At 42.9% G+C, this 10,260-nt stretch overlaps 1 protein-coding gene across 4 annotated transcripts in view; it reads left to right on the forward strand.

Moving 5' to 3' along the window:
- The window catches only part of CLSTN1 (calsyntenin 1), a 93,002-nt gene that overhangs the window by 11,877 nt on the left and 70,865 nt on the right, over window positions 1–10,260 (forward strand). The window lies entirely within an intron of this gene.

Below are 10,260 nucleotides of genomic sequence, written 5' to 3' on the forward strand. Positions count from 1 at the left end.
TCCGGGAAGAGCCCACATGCCGCGGAGCGGCTGGGCCCGTGAGCCATGGCCGCTGAGCCTGTGCGTCCAGAGCCTGTGCTCCGCAACGGGAGAGGCCACAACAGTGAGAGGCCCGCGTACCAAAAAAAAAAAAAAAAACCCACTTAGAAATGTCTTTAGATTGAAAGTGAATTTTAAAACAGTAAAAATGATTGTCATCTTTAATACTTGCTTAAAGTATAGTGAAGACATATTTATTCTGAGCTCTTCCTAAATCTTAAAAGTATTAATACAGTACTTTCATTTTAAGGACCACCAAGAAAAAAAAAATTGAAGGTCATAAACTCAAATTGTAGATAGTGTAAAACGTGAGTGATTTGTATGAGGTTGTCTACTAAGTGGCTTTTAAAGAGCAAAATTGATTGCATCTGAAATGCAGAATCCAGTCACATTTAATTTTGTGTATCTCAGACGTAGTTAAGGATGAATATTGATAGGACCAGCTGCGTAGTCAAAGCGTGGGGCTCCTTTGTTCAAAAATTATTAGGAATTTCAAGATGGCAGCAGAGCATTAAACCAAGCATGGGGCCCGGCACGCCCAGGAAACTGGTCCTGAGTATTGACAGACTTAATGTGGCCAGAGTATTAATAGGATGTGGGCCTGACCCTGAGATTTTAGCCAGAGCCCTTGGTCCTCTGGGCACCTCTCAGATGAAGCAGCTGAGGCCCAGCCCTCCTCAGGGGCACCTCCCCACTGATGCACCCCCCTCCCGCCACTGGAAGACTTATTCACTGGTGGCCTCGGGGTGGAGACTGCACAATCTGCTCTGTCCCCCAGCACCTGGCGAAGGACAGAGCATACTCAGTTCACAATAGACAATGCGAGCACATGGGAGGTAGAGGCTAATTGAGGAACAGGGTAGCTTTTGATTTGGGGGATTAAAGCCTTTCCGTCAAGCAGATTATATTTACCTTTAAAAGGCCTTGACTAATTCATGCCAGTTCCCTGTTACTCATGGAATTAGTAACAAGGATAACAGAAATAATTAAAATTCTTGGGTAATCCCTAATCTTTTTTTTTTTGCCATGCGTTTCACATGTTTATCAGAGCAGCTAGTAAGTAGCAAAATGCACTGGCTTGAATTTAATTTTCTCCCCAGGCCGCTGTCACTTTGGGCCACAGTCATGAAGAACTGTGGGAGGACTGAGAGGTAGGCAGCAGCCATTCTGAGCCTTTGAGCACCTCATCTGCTAGTGCTGTGTGAATGCTAGGGTCCCTTGATAAACCCTCAGCCTGAATTATAAAGCCCCAAGTTGGCAACGTTTCTGATCTTGCTTCTGAGTTGTTTGTAAATATCCATTAATATCTGCACATGATTCCTGAATACAGCACTTTCATTTGGCAGGGGTTTTAAAAAGTCCGTGCCCAAGTGTACGAAGCCTTCTCTTGCTTAATTAAGGGAAGCAACTTGTATCTTAGAAACATTCAAAACCTAGAATGGAAAATGAATTAAATGCTTTTTCATATGAAATCTGACATTTTAAAACCTTTTCTAATTGGAGGAAGATGTACCAGTGGGATAATTTAATAACATAGCCTCTCCCCCAATTGTGACTTCAATTAATAATAACTGCAGCATTAATACTTGTTTGATGAAATGTTTTAGAAAGGTCATAAGTGCCAGTAATTAATATATATCTGCTTCTTCAGTTAATAAAGTTTACTGACTCTATTTTTTTCTAGAGTTAGTCCTTTCTGAGTATTGAAAGGTTTGATATATTTATCAGTACTTTTAAAAAGTAATGCATAAGGCAAGTATGTCTTCACTGCATTTTTTTCTTTTCTATTAAAATGGTGTATGCTTATGTGGTTTTCAGCGCTGATGGACAGAGTGAACCAGGGGCAATGAGAAGGCAAACATGGGCCACTCAGGCCAGGCTTCGGTTGTTTAAGCCTGAAGGGAGAAGGCTAAAAGGGTTTCCTGAAGTTTCTGTTTTATCTAGAAACTCATCTCAGGGGTATAGGAGAGCCGATGGGGATTTGGAGCAGAAGCTTTGCCTTGGAATAGAGCAGTCTTGACTGTACCTGCTTATCTTTTGGAAACCCAAGTACAGACAGGTAAACTGAGGCAAGCTGGTGCCGTGGGCGGTGGTGGAACCCTGGCACCTGAGGAAACCCCCAGTGGCGGCTAACAAAAGTCAGTCCGTGTCTAGTTCTGGTCAGATTGAAATCTTGTCTCCCGAGATGCTCAGGCACATTTTATTTCTCTGAGCTCAGGTTGCCTGGGTCAGGGGAACTCAGCCCAGGTGAGACTCCCCCCGCTCTGTGCTGTCTTCTAGTGCCTGTTCATCAGCTGCCTTAACCTGGCTTTGTCTTGATGTATTGTTTCCTGGGACCCATTTCTGATTCCCAGATGACCTGAAAAGGCAATTCGTATCACTCTATTAGGAATTCAGATTGGAACTCAAGTTACATTTCCCCCTGGAAACATTGTTACAAACTGCTTAAAGCTCCAAAAGTGATGGTCAGAAACCAGTTTACCCATTACGAGTTGAAAATCAGGCAAATCTGCAGTAAAACACAGCCCACACACAGCATTATAATATTAATCATTATATAAACCAACTAAATGCTGGTTCCCGTTTTGTGGTAAGTAGGTCTTGGGGTAGTAGAGCAGCTTCAAAGAATGTGTGAGGCGTGTTGGCTTAGGCCTGGAATGAAGAGGAGCTTCCAGGAAGAGAAAGGTCGAGAAGGACTAGGACCCCGATGATCTGAGTGACCCAGCCTGCGAGAGGAGGCCGAGGCAGTGAGGCCTGTTCATTGCGATCCCAAAAAAGAAAGAGAGGCAGCGGAAGAGAGGAGACCCGGGCCAGCAAGCCCCCTGGTGCCCAGGTCGCAGCACTGCCTGGGGTGGCCGGGGTGGAGGAGAGGCAGGGGTGTAGCAGGTCCTCAGCAGGCGGAGTGTCAGCCACGCCAGGAACTGCCTGTATGTGCAGGTCACCCCTTCAAGAGAACGCTCACTGATGTGCGTCGTTTAAACGAATGACTTACGGTCCGATGTACTGAATGTTTTTCATCAAAGAAAATTTTACTTAAGAATTGCTATTTATCGGCTTCCCTGGTGCCGCAGTGGTTGAGAGTCCGCCTGCCGATGCAGGGGACGCGGGTTCGTGCCCCGGGCAACTAAGCCCCTGCGCCACAACTGCTGAGCCTGCGAGCCACAACTACTGAGCCCGCCTGCTACAACTACTGAAGCCCGCGTGCCTAGAGCCCGTGCTCTGCAACAAGAGAAGCCACTGCAGTGAGCAGCCAGTGCACCGCAACAAAGAGTAGCCCCCGCTCGCCGCAACTAGAGAAAGCCTGCACGCAGCAGTGAAGACCCTGTGCAGCCATAAATGAATGAATGACTGAATGAATGAATGGAATTGTAATGGTCGGGTTCCTTTGAAAAAAAAAATAAAACCTTTCCTTGGGGGACTTCCCTGGTGGTCCAGTGGTTAAGACTCCACACTCCCAGTGCAGGGGGCCCATGGTTCGATCCCTGGTCAGGGAACTAGATCCCACATGCATGCTGCAGCTAAGACCCGGTGCGAAGATCCCACATGCCGCGGAGCAACTAAGCCCCTGCGCCACAACTGCTGAGCCTGCGAGCCACAACTACTGAGCCCGCCTGCTACAACTACTGAAGCCCGCGTGCCTAGAGCCCGTGCTCTGCAACAAGAGAAGCCACTGCAGTGAGCAGCCAGTGCACCGCAACAAAGAGTAGCCCCCGCTCGCCGCAACTAGAGAAAGCCTGCACGCAGCAGTGAAGACCCTGTGCAGCCATAAATGAATGAATGACTGAATGAATGAATGGAATTGTAATGGTCGGGTTCCTTTGAAAAAAAAAATAAAACCTTTCCTTGGGGGACTTCCCTGGTGGTCCAGTGGTTAAGACTCCACACTCCCAGTGCAGGGGGCCCATGGTTCGATCCCTGGTCAGGGAACTAGATCCCACATGCATGCTGCAGCTAAGACCCGGTGCAGCCAAAGACATAAGTATTTATAAAAAGTAAATAAAACCTTTCCTTGGGACTTCCCTGGTGTTCCAGTGGTTAGGATTCCGTGCTTCCACTGCAGGGGGTACAGGTTCAATCCCTGGTTGGGGAGTTAAGATGCCACGTGCTGTGCAGTGTGGCTAAAATTAATAAATAAATAATAAAAACTTTCCTTGAATTTTTCAAGTCCCTGAATCTATATGAATTAAATTTATACCTTTGTAGAATTATTTTACTAAAGCAAATGTAAAAAAATGTATTTGATGTAACCCCCCAAATTCTCAATTGGATTTGTAGGTGTCATTTACTAGAGGTCATCCTTTCTAAATAATGGTGACGTGGTGATTTCTAACGGTAATGATAAAGGATCAGTTGTAGACTTCCTCTTCAAACTGTTATATAGGATACGTTGATTGCTAAGGTGGTGTTTCCCTAAGGATGTTACGTGGATAGGTGTTACTTGGTAAGAGTTGTCTGTTGGTCACCTAAGTTTTGGAAATGCTGTTAAACAGGTTTCATTACTGTAGGACTTCTCAGAATCTTTAGTGTAGTCGTGTGTGTTGAAGAATCGCTGTGCAGGGGTGTAATCAACATTTATCCAGGTAACGTGACCATGGACTCTTCCTGGAGCGTGTTGTGGCACTGGTGTTCCAAAGAACACGCTTTGGGAAATGCTGCTCCAGATTGTTCCCCCACCCACTGTAATACAATTCAGTACAAAACAGAAAAAGTTAAAATGACCGAAAATACTGCCTTTGAGATCCTTAGTCTTCACACTTTTGTACGTATCTCTAGTTTTTTCCCCCTTGTAAAAATTTATCTACGTAGCCAAAGTTTTTTTTTTTTTTTGCGGTACGCGGGCCTCTCGCTGCTGTGGCCTCTCCCGTTGCGGAGCACAGGCTTCGGGCGCGCAGGCTCAGCGGCCATGGCTCACGGGCCCAGCCGCTCCGCGGCATGTGGGATCTTCCCGGACCGGGGCACGAACCCGTGTTCCCTGCATCGGCAGGCGGATTCTCAACCACTGCGCCACCAGGGAAGCCCGTAGCCAAAGTTTTAAACAAAATGAGTTTATTTTATTCAGAGTGTTTCATAACTCTCTCAGTGTCATTCATTAAACATTTGTCCTAGGTATGGTGGGTATAATAATCCATTAGAGGGATATAGTGCAATCTATTTAACTAGTCCTTTAGGATTTCCAGACTGTTTAGACTCAGGACCCCCATGCTCTCAGAAATTACTGAGGACCTCAGAGAGCTTTTGTTTATGTGGGTTTTATCTATCAGTATTACTCTATTAGAAATTAAACTGAGAACCTATTAAAATATTTAATTATTAATTTAAAATAGCAGTAATAACTTATTAGATGGTAGCAACATATTTTTGATTAAAAATAACAACATATTCCAAAACAAAAAACAATTTAGTAAGAAGACTGGCATTGCTTTACATTTTTGTTATCTCTTAATGTGGGCTTAAGAGAAGGCAGTGGGATTCTTGTTTTTTTTGTTTTTTGTTTTTTTTTGGTGGGGGCTGTGTTGGGTCTGCGTTGCTGTGCACAGGCTTTTCTGTAATTGTGGCGAGCGGGGTCCTCTCTTCATTGTGGTGCATGGGCTTCTCATTGCGGTGGCTTCTCGTTGCAGAGCACCCGATCTAGGCGCCCAGGCTTCAGTAGTTGCGGCACGTGGGCTCAGTAGTTGCGGCACGTAGGCTCAGTAGTTGTGGTGCACGGGCTTAGTTGCTCCGCGGCACGTGGGATCTTCTTGGACCAGGGATTGAACCCGTGTCCCCTGCACTGGCAGGCGGATTCTTAACCACAGGCAGTGGGATTCTGCATTCAGCCTGTTGCTGCCTGATGATTGGTTGAAGTAGGTGAAGAAAATCTGGCCTCACAAAGACATGTAGCTGGAAAAGGGAGGCTTGGGGACCCCCCCCCCACCAGAGTCTTCAGACCACATTTTGATAACTGCTGCTCTAGGGCAGTGGTTGATGTCAGTGTCAAAATACAGTTGGAGAGTATGTCAACAGTATTTTGCTTCTAAATAATATTTGAAGCAGCAAAGCAAAGCTTGCAAATGATATACTTAAAAAAAAGAGGGTAATTAGAGTTAATTCAGTTATTCCTATAATCCTGTCTCTTATTTACATTGTCACTTGCTTTCTTGAGTGTGGAAGATGGGATTGGAGTTACAGCCCTCGTTATAGACCTGGATTTGCCTATTGTGTGCAGCAGGTTCCCCAGCCAGCGAGGGACTCTTATAAGTGGGCAGTCAGTATTGAATGAGCATCTTGTGTGCTTGTGGATTAGTACATTGGTTTTCTTTTTAATTTCACTGTAGGACACGTTTTTAATGAGGGAAAAGGCAAGAATAGGTGACAAAGTATGAGTAGATGTTAAAATCAGATTCATTGGGGCTTTTTCTTTGGTAGTGTACAATTACTCATTAGTATTTTCTGTAGGATGAGGTCTGGGAAAAAATTGTCTTTTTAAAAAAAATTCAATACTTAAAAAAAGAGATTACTATCTTTGTTTTTCCTCACATCATGGCCCTTTTGAGACCTTTAAATGGCTGATTTTATCGTAAAAATGTTTTTTATAACTACCACAATAGAAGAAGTCTGATTTATTTTCCTGAAAAATCTTTGGGTGTTTTCTCAAAATCTGGAGCGAGTTGAGCATGGGTGTGTATGTGTCCTGTTTGTCTTGGTGGGGAATGGTTGGTTGTTTGTTTTTGCATTTCCCTTGGTGACCAGTGAGCTAGTTCTCAGCTGGACTACATTCCATAAATTCGGTTTCCTCTTGAGAGGTCGTCCCCCCTTTTATGATAAAGTCCTTTACTTTTAAAATCTGGCTATTTGTCTTCCCACTTAAATAATGTCTGGTTACTTGAATATCATTGCATTAGAACGTTAAGTACTTTTAAACCACTAAATTAAAAAAAAATCTCCTAATCTTAAAAAATCAGTTTCTGCATTAATATGGCTAGAATTCTAGAAAGGAAGGTATTTTAGAAATCTAATTTCATTTAGTTTAATCAACCCATTTTACCATAGAGGAAACGAGAGAAGTTGTTATTGTTACTGTCAGTATGATATTTTTATAGCTCAGAATATGAAAAGTAGGAAACATAGTGGAGACCAGCCAAGAGTATCTATAACGCTGTTTCTTTCTATAATAAATAATATTCAGATAGCATAAACTTGGGTGATTTGTTGCGAACCTTTCATGTGCAGTTGAGTCAGGGTAGATGATAAAATTGGAGTAGAGTTTTAAAAATTCTGAAGAAAGGGTACAGTGTGTTGACAAAGTTACATTTTTAAATTTTGTATCACTTTTTTATGCACATATCTCAGAAATCTGCACACTGTGCTGGAATCAGTATTTGACAAGAGCTTTAGAAATGATCTTGCGCAGCTTTGGATGTGATCCTCTCTGTCTGAGCACTGACATCAGTTGACCAGTGCCCGCTGGAACTCATCTAATCGGGGAACTCCTTCCATTTTGGAGGGCAGCCTTCATTGTCAGAAAGACCTTGGTATTGGTTCTGCCTCTGGATCCCCACAGAAAAAGTGCGGGCACCCTAGGAGTGCCGTGGAATGGCGAAGAACATGGACTCTCCAGCCAGCTACTGGGGTTCACGTCCCAGCTCGGCTATTCCCTTATTTGCCTTTTACAGAGGAAGAAACTCAGGCACACAGAGATTAAGGAGCCTGTTGGTGTTTATTTGTTTAACCCTTATATGTTTAACCCTATAAGATTAAACAGATTTTGTCAGTGTTTAGAACACTAGAGTATACCTTATGTGTTGGCTGTTTTATTAACTCAAATCCATAGACCTCTCCCCTCCCCTTTTAAAATTTGAGGTGACATTCCCACAGCATAAAATGAGCATAGCATTTTTAAAAATTAATAAACTTTTTGGGTTATATTTTAGTGGACTCAAAAGAGAATGGATAACAAGTGTGCCGTGTGGAGAGTTAACAGTGGCCTTGCAGGTAAGCCTAGAGGTTCTTGTCACGCTGAACTCCAACCTGAGTAGCATTTGATAGAAAATAAATGAAGTCAGCCTTCTTCAGTATTGACCCCACCTAAGTGATTATTATTACTGCATCTCATTAGCCTTCAGTTCAGCCAGAAAGTCTCTTCTGCCTGAAAGTTTGAGTCTGGAACCCTTCCCTTTTAGCCTTAACTCACATCCTGAATGTATCTCTAGTCGTTGTCTGCTCCAGAGCTTCTTGAACTTTCTTTGTTCAGAGTACCTTGGGTGCCTCAGTAATCTTTTCACAGAGCCTTCAAGCTAAAAGAAATGCCCAGCAATTCTGTTTAATTAACTCCTTAGGTCCAAACAGCTTAATATTTATATCCTAACATCTTAATATTTATATCCTAACAACTTAGTAGCTGTTTAAAAAAACACAAAGAAATTGAAAGAAAAAATAATATAATAATACTTTTAATTCATCTTAAAATAATCACAGGAACTTACTCCCGGGATATGTGCTCCTGTTGAGCACAGCAGCGACTTCTCAAAGCTTGAAGTGAGATCGGACATGGATGCCCTCTTTTCTGTTCCCTGTTGATTTTCACAGGCCACTTCCTTGGGTCATAGCAACTGCTAAAAACTCAGCCTTGCAAAGCTGTGACACCATAAAAAGGAATGCATTGCAGTCTAATGTTGAGCTGTGAACTGCCTCGAACTAGCAGTTTGTCTGGTACCTGACAGACTCAAAGTATCACTTGTTTCCTTCAAATTTAAAATATCTTATGTCTCACCTGTACGTTTGCAGGGACGCCTTGGTGCATAGTTTAGGGAACATGGATCTACTTAGAAGCACAGAATTAATTAAATGCTAAGAAGCTTCGAGAAGCCACTGCATTCAAAAATAATAATAAAAATTAATAAACTATATTTTTAGAACAGTTTTAGGTTCATAGCAAAATTGAATGGAAAGTACAGAGAGTTTCCTTATACCCCGGTCCCCATACATGTACAACCTCCCGCGTTATTAATATCCTGCACCAGAGGGTATGTTTATTTCAATTGAGGAACATTGACACAGTGTCAGTGTCCATAGTTTAAGGTTCACTCTTAGTGTTGTGCATTCTGTGGTTTTTGACAAATGTACGATGACTTGTATCTACCATTGTAGTAGCATACAAAGTCATTTCACTGCCCTAAACCTTCTGTGCTCATCGGTTCATCCCTCCATCCCCTGGAACTCCTAATGACCAGTGATCCTTTTGCTGTCTCCGTAGTTTTGCTTTTTTTTTTAAGAGAAAGTTTTTATTTATTTATTTGCGCTGCATCTTAGTTGAGGCACGTGGGCTCCTTAGTTGCGGCTCACCGGCTCCTTAGTTGCAGCACGCGAACTCTTAATTGCAGCATGCATGTGGGATGTAATTCCCCAACCAGGGATCGAACCCGTGCCTCCCACAGTGGAAGCTTAGAGCCCTAACCACTGGACCGCCAGGGAAGTCCCATCCTTAGTTTTGCTTTTTCCAGAAGGTCCTATAGTTGGAATCGTACAGCATGTAGCCTTTTCAGATTGGCTTCTGTCACTCGGTAATGCATTTAAGTTTCCTCCATGTCTTTTCATGGCTTGATAGCTCATTTCTGTTTAGTGCTGAGTAATATTCCATTGTCTGGATGCACCACGGTTTATTTATCCATTCACCTACTGAAGCACATCTTGGTTACTTCCAAGTTTTGGGCAATTATGGATAAAGCTGCTGTAAACATCCGTGTGCAGGTTTTTGTGTGGACCTAAGTTTTCCACTCATTTGGGTAAATACCAAGGAGCATGATTGCCGGATCACACGATAAGCATATGTTTAGTTTTATAAGAAACTGCCAAACTGTCTTCCAAAGTGTCTGTACCATTTTGCATTACCTCCGGCAGTGAATGACAGTTCCTGTTGTTTTACATTCTTGCCCGCGTTTGGTGTTACCAGTGTTTTGGAATTTGGCCATTCTAATAGGTGTGTGGTGGTATCATGGTTGTTTTAATTTGCAGTTCCTTAATGACATATGATGCTGAACATCTTTTCATTTCTTTCTTTCCGTCTTGTATATCTTTATTGATGAGGTAGGTGTATGTTCACATCTTTTGCCCATTTAAAAAATTGTATTGTTTGTTTTCTTGTTGAGTTTTAAGAGTTCTTTTGGTGTATTTCAGATAACAGTCCTTTATCAGACTTGTCTTTTGCAAATTTTTTTTTTTTTTTGCGGTACGCGGGCCTCTCAC

Source organism: Physeter macrocephalus, chromosome 3 (assembly GCF_002837175.3).
Source record: "Physeter macrocephalus isolate SW-GA chromosome 3, ASM283717v5, whole genome shotgun sequence".
In the NCBI taxonomy this organism is placed as follows: domain Eukaryota; kingdom Metazoa; phylum Chordata; class Mammalia; order Artiodactyla; family Physeteridae; genus Physeter; species Physeter macrocephalus.